Source organism: Ambystoma mexicanum, chromosome 9 (genome assembly GCF_040938575.1).
Source record: "Ambystoma mexicanum isolate Mex_15411 chromosome 9, UKY_AmexF1_1, whole genome shotgun sequence".
Classification (NCBI taxonomy): Eukaryota; Metazoa; Chordata; class Amphibia; order Caudata; family Ambystomatidae; genus Ambystoma; species Ambystoma mexicanum.
Genome location: NC_090931.1, coordinates 1,535,507,549 through 1,535,533,308, shown reverse-complemented (window position 1 = coordinate 1,535,533,308; position 25,760 = coordinate 1,535,507,549).

The window sequence follows — 25,760 nt, the reverse complement described above, 5'->3', positions numbered from 1 at the left end:
CCAGCTCTCTTTTAGGAATACCTCGGAAGAAGCGTTACTGAATATTATGAAGCAAATGAAACCGTTAGTCCAGAAATGACCCTAGCCATGTATAGTATGTATATTATGCTGGCCGGAAACCAATCGCATCATGTGACAAACATCGCACACACAGAATCGTCAGTATAACCAGTATAACCACAGGGCGTCCATTTTTGTGTAACATCCGCCATTTGCTTTTTTCCTTTCTGTCAAATGCTTTGCAAAATGTATTTTATTCTGAAAGCTCATACACGGTGCGAGGCCACAGCCTGCATGTTGAAAGATCAACCCAGACAGGAATGCGAAACAGCACAGAAATACATTGTTTTCCTCCCTCACAAAGTCCTTGGAGGCAAGCAGAAACAGCATTTAATCAGCGGCCCAGGTGCCAGCCTGTCTTACTAAAACTGTAGCAATAGGCAGTTAAAGCATGAATTATATTCTTCCAGCGGTCCTCCTTCGCGGATTTGCCTCAGAACAGGCTAACCCCTAGTTCACGAATAGAAACGAGTAGATAACGTGCTATGGAATGTATCTCTCTCACGAACACGATAACCTTGCTGAACAAGTGCTTTATGTTCTCCATAACAAAGAAATGTCTCTGCAACTGTTGGTAAAATAAGTATAATTAGATTGAATAAGAAACTTGTTATAATGTGTGATATTTGTCATGATTGTCAATCACCGAACCCTAGCTCTAGAAGATACATTATGTGCGGTTTGATTTGCCTTCAAAGATTGCACGTTTGTATATATGTTGCCGCTTGAGCGATGCTCGCTCTCTTGCATCTCACAAGGTCTGGGTGACACACGTTGCGAGACGTTAGACCCAGTCGGCCGACTGAGCATACTTTGAAATAAACCATATTACTTGGAAAATCGAACCTCGTGTCTGTCGTATCACTAGTATATGGTAATTGTGCCTTAGTTCCCATAAGCGGGGGTCTTTACGGCCTAGCAAAAATGGCGCCCGAATAGGGACCCTCCCCCTTTTGCTCCATCGTATACGTTAAGTTTGAAGAAGTGTAACTGTTCCCTTTAATGATAATAAACAGTCAGTGAGTAGTTTGTATGGGTTGAGAAGAGAACCCAATTCTTTTATTAAGATACTCTTCTTTTTATATAGATTTAAAGAAAACGATACATCTTTCAGGCCGATTCTTCAAAACGTGGTATCAGAATTTGCATTTCAGCAGGATTAAGGTAAGTTGGCTGTCTCTTTATTGTCCATTAACTCAATCCTTTGTTTTCTAGCTATATTTCCTTTCCATTCATTTTAAGCAGTTATGAAAAATGTCTCTTTTCACTTTTGCTTAATTCTCTGTTCTTGTCTCTTGTCTTCTTTTCTTTGTCTACTCTCCCTTACTTTAAATGTCTTCCTCTTGTTCCTTTATTCTTTATTTTTCAGACACGCTTGGTTTCTATTTAAGCAATGAAAGTTGGTTTCAGAATGGCCACTGCTTTGCAAACGCTCATTCAGAATGTAAAATAATAAAGTCTGTATAGCATCTTTCAATCTTGAGCACTCTCTTTAGGACAATGCTGTAAACATTCCTTCTAGACCCACATGTGTATTTAAGTAGAACTCCTGTTACCAGCTTTGCTTTATTTCCAGTGTCTCTCTCTCTCTCTCTCTCTCAATTAAAACAATAACGTTCTGCGTTTTTTTTTTTTTTAACTCTTGAATCGTGCCTCGTATCATTCAGGATGCCACTCCACCTTCTTTCTGTCAAGGCACTCAAAAACTCAGATTGCTGTCTAACATTGCAGTGATACGTTTACACATTTTATCATCAGGCACAACGGTTCATGTACTTACAGATCGTCAAAGCCGGTAACTTTATCCCTCATTCACAGGCCGGTTACCACGGCATCACATCGATCGGCAGTTTCGATTTTATGTATATTTTCTCCGGTCTGCTAGTGCAACGGCGCCAACTTCTTCCCTCTTCAGGCAGCGACCACGATCGGTTGCTCTCCTTCCGACTCGGCTGACTTCTTTTATCAAGGCAGTGAATTCTCCACTCAGATAAGCGACAACGATCGCTTTGTTGAAATAAAACAAACTTCTTGTAATGGCGCAACTTTGTAACTCTTTCAGCTCTAAGCCATCAGCCTCTTCATTTCACACGTCTCCCTCAATACGCCCAACTATAACCATCGATCTCGCCTTCCCCCGTCTCGTGTGTCTCCTAGTAACAACCAAAACAGGGCTCATTAGAAGAGAGTACCTACTACAGGGCTCTCTGTAGGTAGACACTAAAAAGGGACTGTATTTCCACAGTACATTGTTAGGGAGAATTCCCTGTATAGGCTAATTTCCCAAACCTAGTGAGTCCCCCAGCAGCTTTGCTGGATTTTTGGGGTTTATTTTTTTCTCCTGCTAAGAGTGAGACTCTTTTCCTCTCACTCTTAGACATGATTTAAGAATGTCCTCTGACTTTGTAATGTGTTTTATGGGCTATGGGGTCTTTTACTCCATAGGGCTTCATGTGTTTTGGGGATGTGTGTTACACAGCACCCTCAGTGCAGTAACACAGGGGTGTCATAGTGACCCCCAAAACATAGACTCCATACCCTGGGACTGACTACTGTCTCCCAAGGCATGTAAAGTTACCATTGACTTTACTAGTCTTAAATTGTGAACAGAACCAGTACAAACCATCATATTGTGGAAGTACTGGTGGGGTAATTAGATTGCCCCAGGGTCTGTTTTTCGAGTGGGCACTGTGCAGTCCCCCCCTCATCAAGTTTCTGGCTGGAATATTTCCTATGGGATTTTCCCATTCATTTTAAACGCACCACTTTTTTGGTGCAATGTTAAAGATACCGCCAGCTTATTTATTTAATATTTATTCCCCGGTTGGGTCTTTTTGCCAGGACTCGGTTTTAAAATGGCGTTTGTGTTCGCCTCTGTAACTGTAACTCCAAGTCGAGCCCTTTGTTCCACTTTTGACGGGCTTCTACACAGAAGCCTCCAAAAGTGGTGCCACTCTGTCTGGGTCCACAGGATGTGTGTGTGTGGGTGGGTGGGGGAGGGGTGGCGGAAATAGGCACCCTGGACTGAGTTGCCTCGGCAACTCAAGTCGCACTCTTGTGTGATTGGCCCACTTAGCATGTTTGAGTGACAGCTAGGACTGGTGAATGGGGGTTTTCTGCATAAAAGCAGGGCTTTGGGGACTGGAACTTCGGAAGTCGCCCCAGGACCTAAAGAATCCGAAGAGGGAGAATCTGAGCCGACCTGCAACAACGACACTACCGGTGGAGCCCTGCTGAACCGCCTCACCACTTCCCGACGACAGAGAAGATCTTCATCCTGGAGAGTCTTCTTCCTTTGAACTGGTGGGGTTAACCAGTTCGCCTCTTTTCGCCTTCCTAGATCGTCTCGTGGTCGAATCACCCGTGCCAAGCACCCCGGCAGCCGGATAGCCACGCTTCACCACTACCGCGAATAAAAGGGTAGTACCTTTTAACCGGGAAACTCCGTGGCTGGTTTCTTCCCTGGCAGTGCAACGACCTCCAGCTTTCCTCCACGTCGAGATCTTCTCTTCCCCTGGACGAAGCACCGACTTGCACCCGCTGCCAGGAAGAACTGCCCCTGCCGGAGCTTTCTCACCAATTCAGGTACTGTGTCCCGCCTGGTCTCCCTTGCAACAGACTTAGGTGTCCCGTAAATCCTTGACTCTCTATCCTGGGGTGACCTGGGAAGTGTTAACTAACTTTTCTGAACTGATACAACTCCTTTTTGAACTATCTGCAAAGACTTTTAAAGTGTACTTCAACTGTGTGATCTTGGGCACATTCCGCCTTGCTCTCTCCAAGTGTGGGCCTGGCCTATGAACTTTCTTGCTCTACAGTAGATTCTGCCTTTCCTGACTTGCTGTGGTTCTTTTAAAAGTGTTGGCATTGTGTGCTTTCCTAACTCTGCCTTTTCCTTCCCTTTTTAAATAATTATTGGAGTGCCATCTTGGTTAAGCGCTCACCTCTTTATTGATAATAAGTGGTGTTCTTTTCCTAAGACTTGTCGAATAATGAATCAGGGAGGTGTATATATTTCTAGTGACTGTTTGAACTTGCTTGACATATTAGTGCCAGTGTATTTTTATAAGTGTGTTTTTAAATAAATAATGATATACTTTTATACCCAAGCTCTGGTCAGCGTTTGCTTGTGCTACTGTATTTTTGTACCTAATGTGTATACTCTATATACTGCCTAACTCTTCTTAAGAGAAGTCTGACTGCTCAGCCACAGCTACCAGGTAAATCTGGGTGGTGCAGACTGCTACCAATTGGGTTTACTGCCAAAACCTGCAGTCTTAAACTTTTTGCAGTGTTCCCTAAGGGAACTGCACAGGTTTCTGCCTAACATACATGAAGCTTTCTATACGACGTGATTGCTGATTGCAGATGTAATTATGCAGATGTAATTACCCACTTTGTCACACCCCCTCTACTAAGCCCTTACGCTCGGGAAAGGTTTCAGCTCTTGACAAATAATCAGCTTGAGCCAACAACTTGCCAGGTTTATGAACAGTCTTAAATGAGAAGGGCTGGAGGGAAAGAAACCACCTGAGGACTCTCTGACTGGAATCTTTGTTTCGTGCTAGCCATACTACAGGTGCATGGTCTGTTATCAAAGTGAATTCCCTGCCAAGAAGGTAAGTACCTCAACGAATCAATGGCCCATTTGACGGCCAAGCACTCTTTCTCTATGGTTGGATATCGTAATTCGTGAGGTAACAATTTCCGACTTATAAACAGTATTGGTCTTTCATTCTCTCCCTGGTTTTGGAACAATACTGCTCAAATGCCTGTGCCTGAGGCATCAGTGTGAAGAGAAAAATGGAGCCTTAAAATCTGGGCAATTTAAGATAGCTTTACTGGATAGGGCCTCTTTTAAAGAGTTAAAGGCTTCTAGTGATTCGACTGTGTCACATCTTCCTGGTAAGAGGGTTTTTTCAGTAAATCTGTTAATGGGACAGCCAATGTAGAGAAGTGTGGAATAAACCATCTGTAATATCCCACAAATCCCAAAAAGTCACGCACCTGCCTCGGCGTTTTGAGTAATTTCAACAGTTTGATGGCTTTTAATTTCCCCTCCTGAGGTTTCATTGTTCCTTGACCCACGTAATATCCCAAGTATTTAGTGTGGAAGGTGGCAACATGGGTTTTCTTGGGATTTATATGTAAGCCGGCTCGTTTCAGTGTTCCAAGTATGGCCTCTAGATGCTTCAGATGTTTTGCCCAGGTTTCACTTTAGATTATGATGTCGTCTAAATAGGCTCCGACATATTGTTCATGACCGTTGATAATATAGTTCATCAGTCTTTGGAATGTTGCTGGGGCCCCATGTAATCCAAATGGTAACACCGTGAACTGATAGAGCCCTGTCGGAGTGGCAAATGCTGTCTTTTCCTTATCAGAAGGCAACAATGGGATTTGCCAGTAACCCTTGGTTAAGTCGATAGGTGGTCAAGAACCTTGCTTTCCCCAGATTATTCAACAAATCTTCTATTCTTGGCATCGGGTAAGCATCAAACTTAGAAACCTTATTTACTTTCCGGAAGTCCATGCAGAACCTAACACTGCCATCCGGTTTTGGTACCAAAACTACAGGAGAACTCCATTCACTATATGAAGGCTCAATTATCCCTAAATCCAGCATCTCTTGAACCTCTTGGTTGAAAGCCTCTATCTTTGTCTCAGGAATTCTGTATGGTCTAAGCCTTACTATAGTCTCAGGCTTGGTGACTATCCGATGATAAGTCAATTCCGTCCTTCCGGGTAAAGAAGAGAATATTTCTGTAAAAGTTTTCAATAAGCAGTCCAATTCATTCCTTTAAGCAGATGATAGCTCTGGGTTAACGTTCAGACTTTCCAGTCCGACTTTTCCCTTGACGTGTGGGAAATGTTCCTCCTGTGGTACATCAAGGGTTATCATGGCCAAGGATTGAGCTGATGGCATCCATTTTTTTTGAAGATTTACATGCCAAGTCTGGACAGGTATTCGACTTCCAGGCTGTCTCACCTTATAGGTCAATGGACCTAGTACTTCTTGGATCACATACGGTCCATTCCATGCTGCCAACATTTTGTTCTCTGATGTAGGCAATAAGACCAATACTTGTTCTCCTGCTTTAAACGTACGCAGACGGGAGTTCTGATTGTAATACTTCTCCTGTTTGACTTGGGCCTGAAGAAGATTATCTCTTGCTATGGTCTGAAGTTTTTCAACTCGTTCCTGTAATTGAGATGCATACTCCGTGAGGGATAACTCTCGATTCGGCTGTTCTTTCCAGTTCTCTTTCAGAATATCCAACAGAGATCGTACTCCATTCCGAGATTTGCTCACTCTGTACAACAATCCATTCTGTTTTATGAAATGGGGTCCTTGGCCCTTTGAGCCTTCTAACGCATGTTCTTTATTAGATCTTAGTAAAGGATCCAGCTCTTGAGCAGACCTAAAGCTATCTCTTTCCTCGTCTAGTTTCCAATCGACAGCCATAGGTAGAACATTTTTGGCTTTCCAATCTTGCTTAATTAACCTTTTTATCTTTTTATTTTTCAGTGACTTAAGAAGTGGCCTGGTATTTCTTCCTCACAGAATGGGGCAGTTTCCAACCAGCTCTTCTCGATCTCGTGGACCATCTCAGAGAATTTTGGTATGTCCGAACCAATTAATAATGGCTTAGGTAAAATAGGTAATACAGCAGCTCTTACTCCCATAGTTTCCCCTGCCAGCTTAATCTGTATCTTCTTTGACGGGTAAACCTTTATATCCCCATGAACACACCGAATAGGTATTTCCCCTGAAGAATAACAACCTTCACCTACCAGGTCCGACGTCACTGCCGTCTGCAGGCTTCCTGAATCGACCAATGCAGAGGTGGTCTTTCCATCTACTTCGGCCTTACAGTTAAACAGATATTGAGTTTGTCTTCCTGGAGTTTGTTCAGATGATTCGGTGTCCCTCAAGGACTCAAAAACTCCAACATCCATCGGTTCTGTTTTTAGTTTCTTGGGACAGAATCTGGCAAGGTGCCCCCATTCTCCACAGTCAAAACACTGATGTCCTCGACCTGGTATGGGTGTTTGACGATAGTGGACAGGGACCTCGCTATTAGGTCTGGAACGTAAACTTTCTAATTCTGGCTTTCTTAGCATGGAATGTGGCCATCTTGGTTGGGGCAGCGGTTTAGTCATAACTGTATGAGGTTGAGGATGGGTCGGATATGAGAGCACTTTGCCTTGTCCAGCTTTTTGATAGGCTGAGGCTACATCCACGGCTTCAGTTAAAGAAAGGCGATGATGTGGTTTGACCCATCTTTGTACAGGCCCAGGAAGAGCTTCAGCAAATTGTTCCAAAATTACCTTTTCTGTTATCTCACCAGGAGAGGACATATTAGGTTGCAACCACTTCTCGGCCAGTTCCTTTACTCTGTAAAACAATTGTCTCGGGGTCTCTTCCCCTACCAACTTAACTTCTCTGAATTTAATTTGATAAGTTTCCTCATCATGCCCCAATCTGTCTAACACCACCTTCTTCATGTCGCCGTAGTTGGTGTCTCCGGCCGGGTTCGCCGCCTGGTAAGCACACTGCATTTCAACGGTCATTAATGGTGCGATGTAATGACACCATCTTTCAGTGGGCCATTGGGCGTTTCTAGCCACCCTCTCGAAATTGACCAAAAAATGTGCGGGGTCCTCACCAGCTGAGTATTTTTGCAAAACTGAGGTTGGGACTTGAGGGTTGTTTCTGACATTCGTAACCTCCAACAGCTGGGCCTGTTGTAGTTGTAAAGCTTGCTGGAAAGCTAATCTGTCCGCCTGGGCTTGCTGGCTCTGAAGGTGCAAAGCTTGCTGTAATAGTTGTTGCCCTTCGCTTAGAGTCTTAATCAGTTCTTCCATGGCGTTCTCGTAAAATCCCACTTCAGACACCAAATGTAACTGTTGCCTTTAATGATGATAATAATAAATGGAGTCAGTGAGTAGTTTATATGGGTTGAGAAGAGAACCCAATTCTTTTATTAACACACTCTTTTCTTTTTATAGAGATTTAAAGAAAAGGATACATCTTTCAGGCCGATTCTTCAAAACGTGGTATCAGGATTTGCATTTCAGCAGGATTAAGGTAAGTTAGCGGTCTCTTAATTGTTCATTAACTCAATTCTTTGCTGTCTAGCTAGATTTCCTTTCCATTCATTTTTAGCAGTTCTGAAAAATGTCTCTCTTTTCACTTTTGCTTAATTCTCTGTTCTTGTCTTCTTTTGTCTACTCTCCCTTACTTTAAGTTTCTTCCTCTTGTTCCTTTATTTTTCAGACACGCTTGTAAGCAATGAAAGTTGGTTTCAGAATGGCCACTGCTTTGCAAACGCTCATTCAGAACGTACAATAATAAAGTCTGTATAGCATCTTTCAATCTTGAGCACTCTCTTTAGGACGATGCTGTAAACATTCCTTCTAGACCCACATGTGTATTTAAGTAGAACTCCTGTTACCAGCGTTGCTTTATTTCCAGTGTGTGTCTCTCCCTCTCTCTCTCTCTCTCTCTCTCTCTCTCTCTCTCTCTCTCTCTCTCTCTCTCTCTCTCTCTCTCTCTCTCTCTCTCTATGAAAACAATAGCGTTCTGTGTGGTTTTTTTTTGTTTTTTTTTTTTAAGTCTTGAATCGTGCCTCATATCATTCAGGATGCCACTTCCCCTTCTTTCTGTCAAGGCACTCAAAAACTCTTCAGGTTGCCGTCTAACGTTGCAGCCGTACGTTTACACATTTTATCAGGCACACGGCACTGTTTGAAAAGTCACTCAAAGCACAACGGCTCATGTACTTACAGATCGTCAAAGCCGGTAACTTTATCCCTCATTCACAGCCCGGTAACCACGGCATCACACCGATCGGCAGTTTGGATTTTATGTATATTTTCTCCAGTCTGCTAGCGCAACAGCACCAACTTCTTCCCTCTTCAGGCAGCAACCACGATCGGTTGCTCTCCTTCGGACTCGGCTGACTTCTTTTATCACGGCAGTGAATTCTCCACTCGGATAAGCGACAACGATCGCTTTGTTGAAATAAAACAAACTTCTTGTAATGGCGCAACTGCGCAACTTTGTAACTCTTTCAGCTTTAAGCCATCAGCCTCTTCATTTCACGTCTCTCCCTCAATACGCCCAACTATAACCGTCAATCTCGCCTTCCCCTGTCTCGTGTGTCTCCTAGCAACAACCAAAACAGGGCTCATTAGAAGAGAGTACATACTACAGGGCTCTCTATAGGTAGGCACTAAAAAGGGACTGTATTTCCACAGTACATGAAGCTTTCTATACGACCTGATTGCTGATTGCAGATGTAATTATGCAGATGTAATTACCCACTTTCTCACAAGAAGGCAAAAACGAATCGCGGACGAAGCTGTCGAGCCGGGATAGAAAGGTGTTCGGGGCGGCCACTGTAGAAGTGATGAGAGACTCCTTTGCACATCTGTACACAGCCGGTCCCTGATCGACAATCAGCGTTCAGAGAGCATCGAGGCGAGGGTCCTGTAACGAGGCAGATTGAGCCAGATACGCAGTCACGACGATTCTTGGTTGCGTCTGTATCGGATGAATTGCATCTTGAGTAACAAATTGATTGATCAGGTGAGTCATGCCCTGATTCTTAAACACCCTGATATTGATCGAGAGTTGCTCTTGCAAGATCAAACGCCCAGGGTAAGAAACAAGTTAGGATTAATTATGCCTGGGAAATTGTCTTCCTGCCTAGTGGGATTTTTCCACTGCGGTAGACAATCTTTGGAAACTGGCCAGGTTGTGCCACCAGCAGGATCGCCAGCATTTGAAATGTATGTGAAATATGGAGTAGGGGCAATAATGTGTAACACGATTTGGCATAAGCACACCAGACATGTATCAGACTTGCAGTGGCCTAATGAGGGGAGTTTTGAATTGGCACGTATTGAACACTTAGAATCAGTATTGCTACGCAATAAAGCACGTCCAGCGGCATTCGATGGCGTGAGAGACTGGAGGAAGGAAGCTAATCTCTGTCTGAGGTAGAGAGAAACATGCGCGCAGACATAAATCAAATGCAGAGAAAGCGCTAGAACTTGATGAGCATAAACAGACAGAGGATCTTAGAAGAATGGACAGGGCCTTCCAATTAGGCGTACAAAATAATATATCCACAACAAGATTTGCTAATAAACAAAATCCTGAATGAACGAAGAAATGAATGTCCTCAAAGTAGTATTGACCCTATTGCGTCTCCACCCCATTTGCCACCCCCACTCCTGTTCCATCTGCACCATCTCCCCCTGTGCCTGTGACATAATTTCCTCCACTGCCGTCAGAGCGTGAATTAGCAGCCGCCTTGGCAGGCAGTTCTACAGAGGTGGGGCCTGCGCCACAAGGAAGCACTAGAGTAACTCGTAGTACGGTTAGTAAAGACAGGAAAGAGCAGCTGAGAGCTCGGGCAGAAACGTAAATTGAAGGTATATTGACGATGAAGGAGCCGTGTAGAATTCCATATGTGGCTATAAAAGGCTTGGCGAACAGCAAGTATTGTTAGAATGCATGGGGGAGTATCTTGTGGGAAAATGGAGTAAGTTGACTGGTACATTAGCACTGCAAGAGTTGCATGATCTCAATGTTTTTTCTCGTTTACGGGATAATGCGTCGGAAGTACAAGAACATGTAGGCTGGCTATTTCTGTTTAGAAACGAGCTTGATCAATTGAATGAAGAAATAATGAAAAGAGGTAAACAGCAAATGTCATATGTCCAGCAACGATTCTTGCCGCCGTTAAAACCTATTAGTGAAGAGATGAGAATTTGTACACAAGCGGCGCTTAGATGGATTACGGATGTCATAATTTCCCCAATAGAAGTGCATGACACGTTTAGTCAGTATACACTAGAGATGCAGAGAAAGGTATTGCAGGTCATGGTCGAGTATTTTAAGATGAATATTTGAAGAAGAAAGTATGTTGTCCCGCTGATTTGATGACGATATACAAAAGAGCATTTTCGTCTGAAACTGGAATGACTGCCTTTGCTCTCGATTTAACTTTATTGCTTAGCAAACAAACAGATGTAGAATCACCTAGTTTGCAATTGCCTATGAGAGAAGTGCCCCCCCACGTTTGTCCCGAAAGTAGAAATTGCTGCCGCTGATGGAAATCCAGCGCGCACAATAGATGCCCATTATACAGCGCAGTTTGTGCATGTCCCTTTCTCTAGACAGGAGGTAAATAATATTAAGCAGAAAATCCCTGATCTTAGGAAAAATCCGACAGGATTTTATAAGGAAATTGAGTCTGTTTTTACAATGAGTGATATTGATCTATTGTTTCCTGTGATTCTTCCTGTAGACATATGGAAACAGGTTAGGAATATAAATGATGTAGATATATTGGGTGATACATGGGATAATTTGACTAGATACAGAGAGAAAAGCTGGAGAAAAACCGCCGCCGGTCATGGTGGCCTTACCAGCGCGAATAGTAAAGAAATTGAACATTTTGATACCCGAGAAAATAATAGTTTGTGATAAATTAACAGCTTGCTTACAGGGCAAAGATGAAGGTGCGACAGATTATTTTAATGGATTTGAGGAAGTATTTGGAGATTTCAGTGGCCAAGATTTGAGTACTGAACCCAGGAAGAATTGTTTGTTGATAAGTTCGTGCAAGGGTGTTACCGAAAATTCAAAATGTAATAATGACATCTGAAAGGGCATGGCAAGCAAAATCACAAAGTGAAGTTTTACACATGGCCCAATATTATGAGAACAGAGTAAATGCAGAGAAGGAGGAAGAAATAACGGACAAAGGGAATTTAAAAACAAAGGTATTAATGCAGCAAGTAGCAAACAATAACAGAGGTGGCGGGAACGCACAAACCAGAGCTCATTTTTCCAACATGCAAGGTGGTCCAATAGGGATTAATCAATGTGCCTATTATAAACAAGAAGGCCATTGGTGAGCACAGTGCCTGCAGAAACAGAATCGGAATGGGACTTTCCAGAGAAGGCAGAATAGAGGTCGCCCGGGAACACAAGGACAGAATAGAAACCCAAGAGTGCCACAAATTCTGAACAACCATGGGAATCAGAACCAGAATCAGAACCAAAACCAGCAACAGCAGAATAGCACGGGAGATGGAAATGTTTTTGATAATCAGTCCAATGCATATTACTCTGGCGACTTTACATCTGATGATGTATTGTTTTACTAGGACAGCCCAAGACAGAGGTTGGAACCAGTATCTATTCCCGTAGACAAGAAAGGGCCCTACGTAGAAATGAAAGTTGGGAATAGGGAACACACTTTTCTAGTGGACAAAGTTGCACAGAAATGCTCAATTGACCATCACCAGGTTCCAGATATACCACTGTCAGGGCAGAATAATATCTCAGTAGGGTTCGCAGGTACACCAGTAATTAGTCCAGTGTCACAGTCAGTACCTATAACACTAGGTCCATTCACTGAGTCTTGCCCATTTCTTTTGACAAAAAATTGCAGTGAAAATTTGTTGGGTTTAAATTTGTTGAAGAAATTGAATTTGGTTATTTAAACCATTACATTACAGACTGAATTGAGTAAAGTACCAACTTATATATGGGCAGTAAATGATAACGGTGTTGGCTGTTTAAAAGTAGAGCCAGTAAAAATTATCTTGAAAGAAGGAATTACCTTGCCACGTATTCCACAATACATGATCTCGGCAGAAGGGGATAAAGCATTGAAATGCATCGTTTCAGATTTGATTAAAAGAAACGTAATTGAGGAGATTTCAGGTAGCACTTGCAATAGTCCAATTCTTCCGGTTTTTAAGAAAGGAGGTAATGACATACCGGAACGTTTCATAATTGATGCGTGGATTGAATAAAGTTGTTGATCCGCAATGTCCATTAGTCCCGGATGTGACTACAATTTTGACTATGATTCCAGCATCTGCTTCATATTTTAGTGTTGTAGATTTGAAGAATGCGTTTTTCAGCATTCCAGTACATCCAGATAGCAGATATTTATTTGCTTTTACTCTAGGAGGACGTTCATTTACATTCACACAAATTCCGCAGGGTTACACTGAAAGTCGGAGTATTTATAGTAGAGCATTAAAAGAACTAGACATGCTAGAGCTACCAACAGGTTGTGTATTGTTACAGTATATTGGTGATTTATTGATTGCAGCAGACGGAGAAGACATTTGTAAAGAAAGCACAGTTACACTATTGACACATTAAGCAGCACATGTACACAATGCTTCGTTAAAAAAAATTCCAGTATTGTTGAAAGGAAGTGGCCTATTTGGGCTACCTCCTTTCGAAGGAGGGAAGAAGATTGACACCAGAAAGGATAGAAAGCATCTCTGGTAGGCTTTGCTTCATATTGTAGGCAGTGGATCACGAACTTCGCCATGATTGTGAAACAAATAGTGGCATTGACAAGGAAGGATGTTGCCCTGCCTTTACCATGGAGCATGGAATGTCAAGAAGCATTTGACCTGCTCAAAAGCTGCATTGTGTTCAGCTCCAGTTTTGGGCACACCAAATTATAAGAGTTTCAAGTTATTTGTGCATTAAAACAATTGTTGTACTTTGGCTGTCTTGACCCAGGAACAAGGAGGGAGAAATAGACAATGCGGTTATTTTTCTTCCGCGCTGGATCCTGTTGCATGTGCTTTGCGGCGCTGTTTGCGAGCTGTTGCTGTGGCTGCCATGTCAGTAAAACAAACAGAGGGTATGGTTTTAGGTCACACTTTAACAGTCATGGTGCCCCACGCAGTAGACGTTCTTTTAAATAGTCAGCAGACGCAACACCTTACATCAGCCAGGCTGATGAGGTTTGAAATAGTTCTGTTTACACCGCATATTCAAATTATGTGGTGTTGCGCTTTGAATCCGGCTGAGTTAATGCCTCCTCCCAATGAAAAAAACGGGTGAAAAAGAATTCTCCCATGATTGTTTTATGGTTACTGAGCAAGAAATGAAAGGAAGAATTGATCTAACAGATACCCCACAGAAAGAGCCAGATGGAGAATGGTTTTGTGACGGTTCTTGTTTTAAATTACCCGATGGTACATCAACGGCTGCATATGCCATCACGACACTGAAGAGTATTGTAGAAAGCAAAAGTATCCCATACAAATTCAGCACAGGCTGCAGAGATAATAGCATTAACCAGAGCATGTGAAATTTCTGAAAACCTAAATGTAAACATATATACTGACAGTCAGTACGCATTTGGAGTGGTACACACTTTTGGTCGACTAATGGCTGAAAGGGGTTTTCCGACATCGCACGGAACCAAGATCCAACATGGCACTTTGATAGTAAGATTGTTGTCCGCACTTGCGCTTCCCAAACGATTAGCAATAATGAAATGCGAAGCGCATAAAAAGGTAACATGTAACGTTGGAAAGGGAAAGGCATTTGCAGACAAAATTGCAAAACAAACTGCCACTGATTTACACGCAAAAATGTATATTGATAAGTTGAAAGAGGTACCCTGCATGGTAGAGAATGGAATTGCCACAGTCAAAGACATGCAAACAGAAACAACTGCAAACGAAATAAAAGCATGGTCTGAGGGTCCAGCAGAATTAGACATAGAAGGTTGCTGGGTGGACAAAAAGAAAAAAGAAATGGATGCTGCCAAATGCCTATGTAACAGCGATGGTCACTATGGCCCATAGCCCAACACACATATGTGCTAAGAAAATGATTCAGCATCTAGACACAGTATGGCAGAATCCACACATTAGAAAAACTGCTGACAGGCTAGTTCAAAACTGCATGACTTGTTTGCAACATAACATTGGAAAAGGAACAGCGACTCCAGTAGGTAGTTTTGGCCTCCCCCCTTTGCCATTTGAAGTGATCCATTTTGATTTTATAGAAATCGAAAGGTGTCAAAATTACAAAAACGTCCTTGTGGTGGTCTGTGCATTTAGCAAATGGGTGGAGGCCTATCCCCTAAAAGACTGTACAGCAATGAGCACAGCGAAAGTGATGCTAAAAGAGTATTTTTCCTGCTTCAGCTTGCCACGTGTCATATGGTTAGATAACAGAACGCATTTTTTGCAGCCGTGATACTACAGATTTGTGCAGGCCTCCAGATTGATAAAAGATTCCACTCGGCCAGGCACCCGATGAGTGCCGGTCTTGTGGAACGCCAAAACGGTATTTTGAAGAATAAACTCAGCAAAATATGCACAGGGAGTCAGTTGAAGTGGCCTGATGCATTGCCATTAGCGTTGTTGTGTATGCAAACGAACCTCTGTGCAGGCAAAGACTGGACTCTCCCCATATGAAATCGTCATGGGGAGACCAGCAAATGTTTGGAGTGCCTCTCAGCCTAAAAGACTGAAGGACATTGAATACCCTTTGCTCATTACTTACTGTAAACTGTTACTCAAAACTTGCGTTTAATTCATCAACAGGTGCAGGAGGCTCTTCCAGTGAGTTATACCGGTCCAGGGCATTGTCTGCAGCCTGGAGACTGGATCCTCACCAAGAACTTTGAAAGGAAGTCTTCATTTGCACCGCGGTGGAAGGGGCCTTATCAGGTCCTCCTGGCAACACAGACTGCAGTCCGAGTGGATGGTCGCAAGTCATGGATCCATGCCACACATACAAAATGAATTGCGTTCCCTTTGAAAGAGCTGTCTGATCCGAACAACAAAAGAGAAACAGCTGCACTCGATCACAACGATACCATCGCCAGTTCTCTGCCAGAAGTGCTTCCTAAGCCTGAGAAAGGGCCTGGGGAGACTGCAACAAAGATCAAAAGACCAAAGGTGCCTCAACTTGTCCGCATGCTGCCAAATCATCACTGATTGCATCACAGGCTGGCACTGATCCTGCATCCGGAAATGAGAGTGCACTGTTCATTGATGATACAATACCTGGAGCGATAAGGTACAACCTACGTTCTCAAAGCCGGAAATGATCTGCACGTTTGTTTTGCCTCTGTTCCCAACACAGATGAAATGGGAATCGGACCCCTAGGGAAATGGAGCTTATGAGCTGTATCAATCTGCCTCAAATTGAAACCTCTGAAACGCGGTTTCCCGGTGCTACCTTTGGAAAGTGAATAGCCAATGCGAGCCCATGCGGACAAGTGGGGAGGCATATGGTACCAACACAATTGACGCTTACTCCGGCCTTTGTGGTGCACTGTGCAAAATCACATAAGCTTGCTATCATTTATTAATGCAGGCTAACCTGAACTGGCCTGAACGCTTTGCTGTTTAACGTGCGCTGCTGTGAAGAATTTCTTCGTGACGAACATTGCTGAGATAAACATTGCAGACAATGCCTATACTTACTCCTGCTCCCTCCTGCACCAACTCTCATGATATTATAGAAATAGAGACTAAACGAGTGCCCAGAAGAATTTGTTTTAGAAAAAATATGCCAATTATGATACCACTTTGCATCTCGATTACATTGGTCCCAATATTTTGGTATCTGGAAACTGTGCATCCTTTAAGCTCTCTTTTGCCTGCTACCAATGCTCCTGCCACAAGCAGCCTAGTACATGTGCTCTCTTATACTCTCTCCTCACAAGAAGTGAGACACAGAACAGGGTATGATAATAATACATTGCTTTTGATTATGAATATGACTCATGCTATTCTGAATAGGTCTAACTGCTGGGTCTGCTCCCATTTACCCCAGCATGGCGGAAAAGGAATGGGTTGGTATGTGCAGCCTTTACCGCATGTTATGAATCGAGTCCATTATTTTACGGAAAGCGGAACAACAGTGATACTGCTCAACTGGATGGAACAAACATATATGAGTTCGAAGAAGTGGTAATGGAACCAGTGGGTTGTTCCATATTTTGCAGGGCGAGAATAATAAAACCGATGGCAAAACAAGTAGATAGGCTCTTTGTGCCTTACAAATCCTCTGCAATCACTTTCAACATGGCTCCCATAGGGAATAAGGATGTTGTGCCTCCCTCCTATACTATTACAGTCCACGTACGGTCTCATTTTGCTTACGGAAAAAGGGTTCCTATTCGGTGGAGGGTTTACTAGATATATGAATACTGCAGTGCTTGAAAAAGAAGAAGCAATATATGTAGATGATCCATTTTATTTTGTATGTGGAGAGCAGGCTTATCCCTGGTTACCTAGAAATTGGTGAGGGACCTGTTACTTAGGAATACTTTTCTCTGGTGTATTCCTCTCCAAAACTTCAGACATATCCAAACTATCCAGATCGAGGCCACGGCGGGATGATACAGGACTGATTGCAGGCGACATAGCAAAGTCATTTATATATCATTTTGGGGGCAAGCAATAAATTCATGGAATATAAGGAAAGTGTCCAGGGTGTTAGAAAGGATTATAAATTGAACTACCGATATACTCAATAACATGACACTAGAAGAGAGGTTCCATGTGATTTCATCGCCCGCTTTTACATCGGCAGGCTTTTAAACGTGCACATTCCATCGAATGTGCTCATCGTTTGTTTTTTGGGAGTGGTCCCCCCAAACCACCCCCACCCACACTTATTTTTTACAATTGCCCACCCGCCCAAACCCTTATTTGCCCTTTCCCACCCCCCCTAAAAAATTTGATGAACACATACGATATAATGTGCACGTTTAAAAGCCTGGCGATGTTAACATCAGGCGATGAAACAATATCGTACCAGAAGAGAAAGCAGTTAGATTAATGACACTTCAGAATAGAATGGCTCTTGGTATAATTTTGGCTGATCGTGGGGGTGTGTGCAAAATCGTGGGGTCAGCATGCTGTGTATTTGGAAGTGACTCCTCCCCTACGATTTTTGAAGCGATAAAGAAATTGCACATTATGTCCCCACAGGTGGTTGGAATCCGAACATAAGTACATGGTTTTGGGAACTACTGCGTTCATGGGGATGGAAACTAATTGCAATTTTAGTCACGATACATGGGATCCTTGTGTTTTGCTGTTGTTGCATACACTGCCTGTCAATCTTTTGTTCTGAAATCACAAATGAATGTGTACACGCAATGAAGGCGAAGGCCCCTCACATATTAGATAAAGGTGCAAATCACGAAATTGAAACAATCAAGGAATTCATGTCAATGAATGTTGAAGATGATGATCATAGTAGCATGCAAAGTTCAGAATTAGATACATGGTCAGATGAAGATGAGATGTATGGATGATGCTCTTGGCTTACGGCCAAAAGGAGGGTTTGTTAGTCCAGAAACGGCCCTTACCATGCATAGTATGTATATTATGTTGGCCGGAAACCAATTGCATCATGTGACAAACATTGCGAACACAGAATCGCCAGTATAACCAGTACAACCACAGGGCGTCCATTTTTTGTGTAACATCCGCCATTTGATTTTTTCTTTTCTGTCAAATGCTTTGCAAAATGTATTTTATTCTGAAAGCTCATACACGGTGCGAGGCCACAGCCTGCATGTTGAAAGATCAACCCAGACAAGAATGCCAAACAGCACAGAAATACATTGTTTTACTCCCTCACAAAGTCCTTGGAGGCAAGCAGAAACAACATTTAATCAGCGGCCCAGATACCGCCTGTCTTAGTAAAACTGTAGCAATAGGCAGTTAAAGCATGAATTATATTTTTCCCTTTGCCTCAGAACAGGCTGACCACTAGTTCACGAATAGAAACGAGTAGATAACGTGCTATGAAATGCATCTCTCTCACGAACATGATATCCTTGCTGAACAAGTGCTTTATGTTCTGTCTGCAACTGTTGCTAAAATAAGTATAATTAGATTGAATAAGAAACTTGTCATAATGTGTCAAATTTGTCATGATTGTCAATCACTGAACCCTAGCTCTAGAAGATACATTATGGGCGGTTTGATTTGCCTTCAAAGACTGCATGTTTGTATATATGTTGCCGCTTGGGCGATGCTCGCGCTCTTGCGTATCACGAGGTCTCGGTGACACTCGTTGCGAGACGTTAGACCCAGTCGGCCGACTGAGCATACTTTGAAATAAACCATACTACTTGGAAAATCGAACCTTGTGTCTGTCGTATAACTAGTATATGGTAATTGTGCCTTAGGTTCCATATGCAGGGGTCTTTACAGCCTAGCAAAACCTTAGACATGCAGGGGGGGGAACTCCATCCAAAGTCATCCTGAATAATAGAGAAGTATTCCTCCCTTTTTTGGTCTGCCTTATAAATGCCAGTTTCAGAGTATCTTGTGTGCCTATGTCACTGAAGAAGGTCTCTGTGACTCCATTATTAAAGAAGCCAGGCCTTGATCAGAGGGTGCCTGCCAACTTTAGACCTATTTGTAATGCTCTCTTCCTGTTAAAGATACTGGATAAAGTGGCAACCCTTCAGCTGCAAGAGCATTTGGAAATCCCTGGAATCCTATAACCAAGGCAATCAGGTTTCAGATCTAGCTATGGTACAGAGAGCGCACTACTGAACAAGAAAAATGAAATGCTTCTAATTATGGACAATGCCAAGGCGGGGCTGCTGATGTTATTAGATCTGTCAGCAGCCTTTGACCTTGTCAACCAAGAGAAACTGCCATCTGGTTTTTAACCTCAGAGGGTTCTTATTCTACCCAGGCTATGTCCTGGATAGAATCGTTCTTGACTGGGCGTATGTCTCGGATAGTGTGGGGCAATGCACACTCACTCGTCATACGAGCTGTTGGAATGTGGGGGCCCCTCAAGGTGCGGGCTTATCCCCCTCCTTATTTAACATCTACTGCCGCTCTCTCTGTGACCTCGTGGACAGGTTGGGTATTAATTTTACAAATGATGCTGAGGACAACCAACTTGACTGAGTTGAGCGGCATATACACAGAGGATGTGGAACGTGTAAATAAAGTCTATGCAGTGATCCAACATTGGATGGACAATAATGAGATGCGTTTGAATTCCACCAAAACTGAGCTTATGCCATTTGGCTCTCCCCAGGCCAGTTCTAAATTGGTTAGTCAATATGTGGGCTTCTGTATTGAAAATCACTTCATTAAAACCGTTGACAAAGTTAAGACATCGGGCGTGACTTGAGTCTTCCTTGAACTCAAATTTGCACATCGAAAATGTTTCTAATAAAGCTCAATATTTCTTTAGGCTTCTCAGGCGAGTCAAACCTTATGTTACAGAGGCTAATTGCGCCATTCTTGTGCACGCTTTGTTAATGCCAAGGATTGACTACTGCAACGCCTTGATGATTGGGGACAGTAACAACTGCATGAGGTGTGTTCAAGTCTTGCATTATGATGCAGTACCCATCGTCAAAGAGATTGCCAGACATCAGCCCATCTCTTCCCACTGAAGGAATTTACATTGGCTCTCGTGGAAGCGCCAATTCCCTTTAAGATTATGCCCATTGTCCCTAACTGTTTATATGGTAAAGCTCCCCGTTATTTGAAGGAATGTATCAAAGTTCACAATCACTGTAGATCTACCAGCTCAAGCGACACGGTATGTCTCTATTCCCAGAAGTAGGCAAGCCAGGGCTAGGGGTAGATCTTTTGCTGTCTGTGCCGCTACTTTATGGAACCAATTGCCCTAAGAATTGTGTTCAGAAACTGATTTACTGAAATTCAGGAAGGGTCTGAAGACTAGCCTGTTTGAATAAATCTTCTGTGTTGGCACTTTTTTGCTTTTTTCTCTCTCACTTCTGCCTCTCCCCTCTCTCACCCTTATTGCTGGGTTTCTTCGGCGCCCCAATGCCTGCAGGCTTTCAGCACTTTGCAAATGCACATAACATAACGTAAACCACTCTGTGAGAGTAGAACCAAGTACCTAGCAAAATTCGACGAGGAATCTTCAACTCTAGCTGCCAAAGAATGGTGGGATCTCCTCAGTCTTGCAAAGCACATCCATATAATTCCAGCAAAAAATTTTGGAAGACAACATTCCAAATCCCAAAACAAAATCCTGACTCGCGGACGAAAAGGCATAAGGCTTGGCCAACCTCAAAAGACTAACGATACAGCCCCTTAACCACGATGTGTTGGACTAAAATGCATGTCTTACATTGACTAATCACAGGGATAGGTCAGGGAGGGGCATGACTAGAGACACGACTCATCTGCACATGTGCAGTAGAATAGTATAAGCGGACACTCACGCTTGCACAGTCGGAAAGAGCGGGAACGAAGCTTGCACATGCGCAGCCGGATAGTTAGAACGGGAACCCAAATGTCTGATATTGCAAACCTTACCGCAATAGTGCGCATGGGCAGTAGATTTATTTACTCACATTCCTAATATGCACAGAGGTCCTGCCTAATTTAAGCAAGTTTAGTGCCAGGAATACTGTTACAGTTACAATTTAGTTCTCTCTCTGAAAAGTCCATTACAATGTGCCTAATATCTCTCCTAATAATGTGATAGTGACAATAATCACTGACATGGATTTGCCTTCCTGAATTAGATTCCACCTACAATCCACCAGATCCAGAGTTGCATTATTCACAAATGCACTACAATACTTCCGCCTTTGCCCTGTCAGTCTTGGGCGTTCTATTATTAGATGTCGTCAATATTCTATACTCGGATTTACAAAACCTACATAATTGCCCTTCGGTTGAAAGCTCCAATCCTGAGCCTATAATGAGTTGAGTCGTCTAGGGGTTTCAGCAAAACCTTAAATATTGTCGGAGGACTATAGGACACAGGAATTTCATTGTGTATTTTGGGAAAGATCCGTATCTAGTTCCCTCCTGCGCACTATCCGCTAATAGCTTACAGGCTTTCCCTGGAGATACCAATTTTTCCCAATCATAGTTCCAAAGTTTGACTTTTACTTTATTGGGGTGTCTAACAAGCTGTTCGCTCTGTACATTTAAATTTTTTCATGTCTCTTCCAGTTCCAGGGGGAACTCCAACACTGGGATTGGTTGCATATCTGATATAATGGGTCTCAGAAGGATAGCTCAGCGGCAACGTGCTCACCTTGGAAGCATAGACAACACGGAGCAACACAGGTTCGAACCCCAGGTCCACGCTTGGAAACCTCTGGGTATTAAGCACGTTATAAATAACCTATCATATCCCATCGTATCCTTATATAGTGTGTTGCAAGGCAGCTCAATTATTGAGGCTTAAAACTAAGTGTCTCCAAATAATTATGGCAGACAATGACAGCAATCCTGTATTAACTGGGCTAGTCTGAGATACTGCCGCTAACCCCAGCGGTGCTCCCAGCTGATATCGACACCAAATTCTGCTGGTGCGCCCAGGGCATGAGGTATTTGGGAATTATCGTTTCGGCTTTGTCCTCCCACCTCTACGAAGATAACTACATTGCAGCTCTTCAGCAACTGGAGCATAAGGTGGAAGTCTGGATCTGTCTCCCACTGTCCCAGGCTGCCCGGTTGGCCATGGCCAAAATGGTGGTAGTGCTGAAAATGCTACATATATTTAACAACGTACCACTGACCCCCCAGCTAGGTTCTGGAGACGTGTGTGATCCATGATGGTCAAGATGGTGTGTTCGGGTAAACGCGCGCTGATAGCTCTCGACACACTATCCCTGCCTTATCCAGATATGTATGTATTTTATCTCACAGCCCAGTTGCAATATGCAGTATGGTAGTGGCACCCAATGTCAGAGCTCCATCACATTAGACTGGAAAAGGAGATCACCCATCCATATGATATGAAAGGTTTGTTCTGGGGGACATCCAAGCACTTACCTAGGGGTGAGATACAGTCCATGGCAGTGACCCGCTGGGCATGAGACCGGGTGAATGAAGAGGGCAGCACTTCCGGCAATTACCACGCAGATTTTGCTGTGTTCCCTGTATACGGCTACCACCTCACATCTGAAAACTCCTTTAAAATACAATTCCAGAAACTGGGTTCAGTGCCCTGGGAGACGTCACATATAACGGGAAGTTTATACAGTGGGATCTCCTAAAGAGCCGGGGTCCTTGGAAAGCAGTCTCCCTGTTCCTCTACTACGGAGACTGTGGAAGGATTTTCCAGTTGCCCCAGACAGACTCCTTCTCTTTGACGCACTTTTTGACTAACCCTCCCACTTTTTCACTCACACAGTTTCAACCCTATACAAATTGGTAATAACTATGCATCCAGCTCCCCGGGTGTTTAGGGCTAACACTGGGATGGTGTTCTAGGTTCTCTTTTACGGGAGGACCGGTGGCACTCAATTTGTAAAATGACCAGAGCAATCTCCTTGAATGCCAGGTTGCGCTTGATACAGTTCAAGTTCCTACATCAATCCTATCTTTCCCATGCACGACTACACAAATGTTATACAGAGAGAAGCTCTGCCTGCCCAAGATGCACATTTATGGATGCAGATTTCCTACAAAAGGTTTGGAATTGCCCTCACATGCAATCCTATTGGGAGAGGGTGTCTGTGAACACAATCGTCCCTGGATGCCCACGCGACTCTCCAGTAGCCTGGCTACTGGCATTATTTGTTGCTTCAACAAGACCTGAAAATAAATTACTCACCATGGCATCGGTGGTGGCTAGAGCTGTAATCGCCAAATCATGGATGAGACGGAGATCCCCTTCATTGAAGGAGTGGTTGAGCCTGATGAGAATGTGTGAAAGTGTGAATCTGTCTGCTCCCTCTCTAGGTGGAAGACCACTCGACTAGAACACTACAAAACAAATCCATGCAAAATTAGCCACTCTACAGCCACACACAGGTCCTGCTCCCACCTCCTCCACTACAACGTTCCCACAGTTTCTTTTCCAGTCAGTCACAGAGCCAGAAGTCCTATACATCCTAAAATGCCTAAAACCATCCAGGTGCAAAGGCGATGCATGCCCAGCCACCATTATCAAGGACTGCTCCAAAACCCTAGCACCCCTCCTCACCAGATTCATCAATGCCTCTTTTACCACAGGTATAGTGCCCACCACTCAAGGAAGCTTGGGTTCTGCCGCTACTAAAAAAAAAAAAAAAGTTTTTAAAAAAAAACATCCCTTGACCCAACAATCCCCAATAATTACTGGCCTATCACAACCACCCCAATCCTTCTTAAGATAGTAGACAGAGCAGCATACCTACAAATCCAGCACTACCTGGAAACCAACCATATCTTAGGAATGTATTTATTTATTTGTTTGGATTTATCACCAATCTGGTCTCCGCCCAGGCCACGGTACAGAATCTGCGCTGCTCGACCTAAATAAAATCAAATGGACGAGTTTAGAGCCAAGGGGAAGCCAACCCACCTCTGGCTCCTCTTTGATTTGTCAGCAGCGTTTGATTTGGTAGATCATAAAATCCTCTGCCACCACCTTACCACCGTAGCCAACATCTCCACCGAAGCCACAGAGTGGGTTACCTCCTTTCTGGAGGGGAAGAGTCATGAGAGTGCCAACAATGCTAGTGCCCCACCAGCACCTATTGCCTGTGGGATACCAAAGGCTCTTGGATTTCCCCCACAATCTACAACATCTTCACCCAACCCCTCTTTGACATTCTTGACTCCCTCGGCACAGCATACACTATGCGGACGACACACAAGTTGTCCAACCCCTCTCAGGCCTCTAGACAGAGGACTCAAATATTGCGCCTACACAACCATCCAGGCCTCGATGGCAGCCAACCACCTCTGCCTTAACGGGGATAAGACCAAGATCTTGTTGTTTGGACCTCCCGCAGTGCTGAACATGCTCAATCACCAACAGCCTTCAAAATTGACATCATGATCCCTGTAGATCCATCTAGATGCCACCATCGCGATGACCCACCAAGTGAACGCCATCGCCGCATCTGCTGCCTACACATCTAAATTGATAAATGTTCCAGACCCTTCCTATCCCCCCCCCCCCCCCCCCCCCGACAGCTGCCTTACAATAGCACGGCCAGTCATTGGTGCCAGGCTTGATTATTGTAATGCCCTATTAGCCGGGACCTCTTCCCAAAACATACAAAAGCTTCCAATCATTCAGAATAAGGCACTCCGGGCTGCTCTCAATCCCAAATGGGAACACATCTCTGCCCCCAGGAAAGCAGGTCACTGGTTGCCAATTCGCAAGCAAGCAGATCATCTTAAAGACATGTCCATTACTCACAGATGGCTGCCCAACACTGCACCAGCTACCACTCTCAGAAAATGTCAGTCCTCAAGGCCAACAAGGACCCCTTATGCACACCATCAACCCAAATCAGAAAGCTCAAGTTGCCCATCCAGTGAAGGCAAACAATGGAACTCTCTTCCTCTCACCCCGAGAGCCGAACCTTCTTATTGGGTATTCCGGAGAACCCTCAAAACCTGGCTGTGCACCTAACCCAGACATCATTGCCAATGATATTCTACAGTCTATTGCCTCACCTCATTACCTGTATGTTTCTTGAGCTCCTCTGCATGTAACTAATTGACTGTAACAGCGCCTTGATGCCTACGGTTTGCTGTGCACTTTATAAATGAAATAAATAAATATTAGCCAATTTCATGAACAGTGGTTATAGAGGGTTACCAGGCGGTTGCCAGCTGCCCCCAAGTCACCTTAGGCTAATCTTATTTTCTATTTTTTGGCTGCCAGGGGAATTATAGGCCTTATAGACGCACAGGTAATGGCATAAGCGAAACTACAAGTCCCAGAATGCAAGGCTCCTGAAGGTGAGCCTCGTGGCAGGGCCCAGCTGGCAGCAGTGACTGGTCCCCAGAAGAAAGCAAGACAGGAGGCCACTCACCCCGTCCTGGCCGGGCATTGCTACAGGGTGACCTCCTGGTGATTCCTCCCCAGCGATGGAAACGTCCAACAGGCGGAGATCAACAGTCACAGTGGG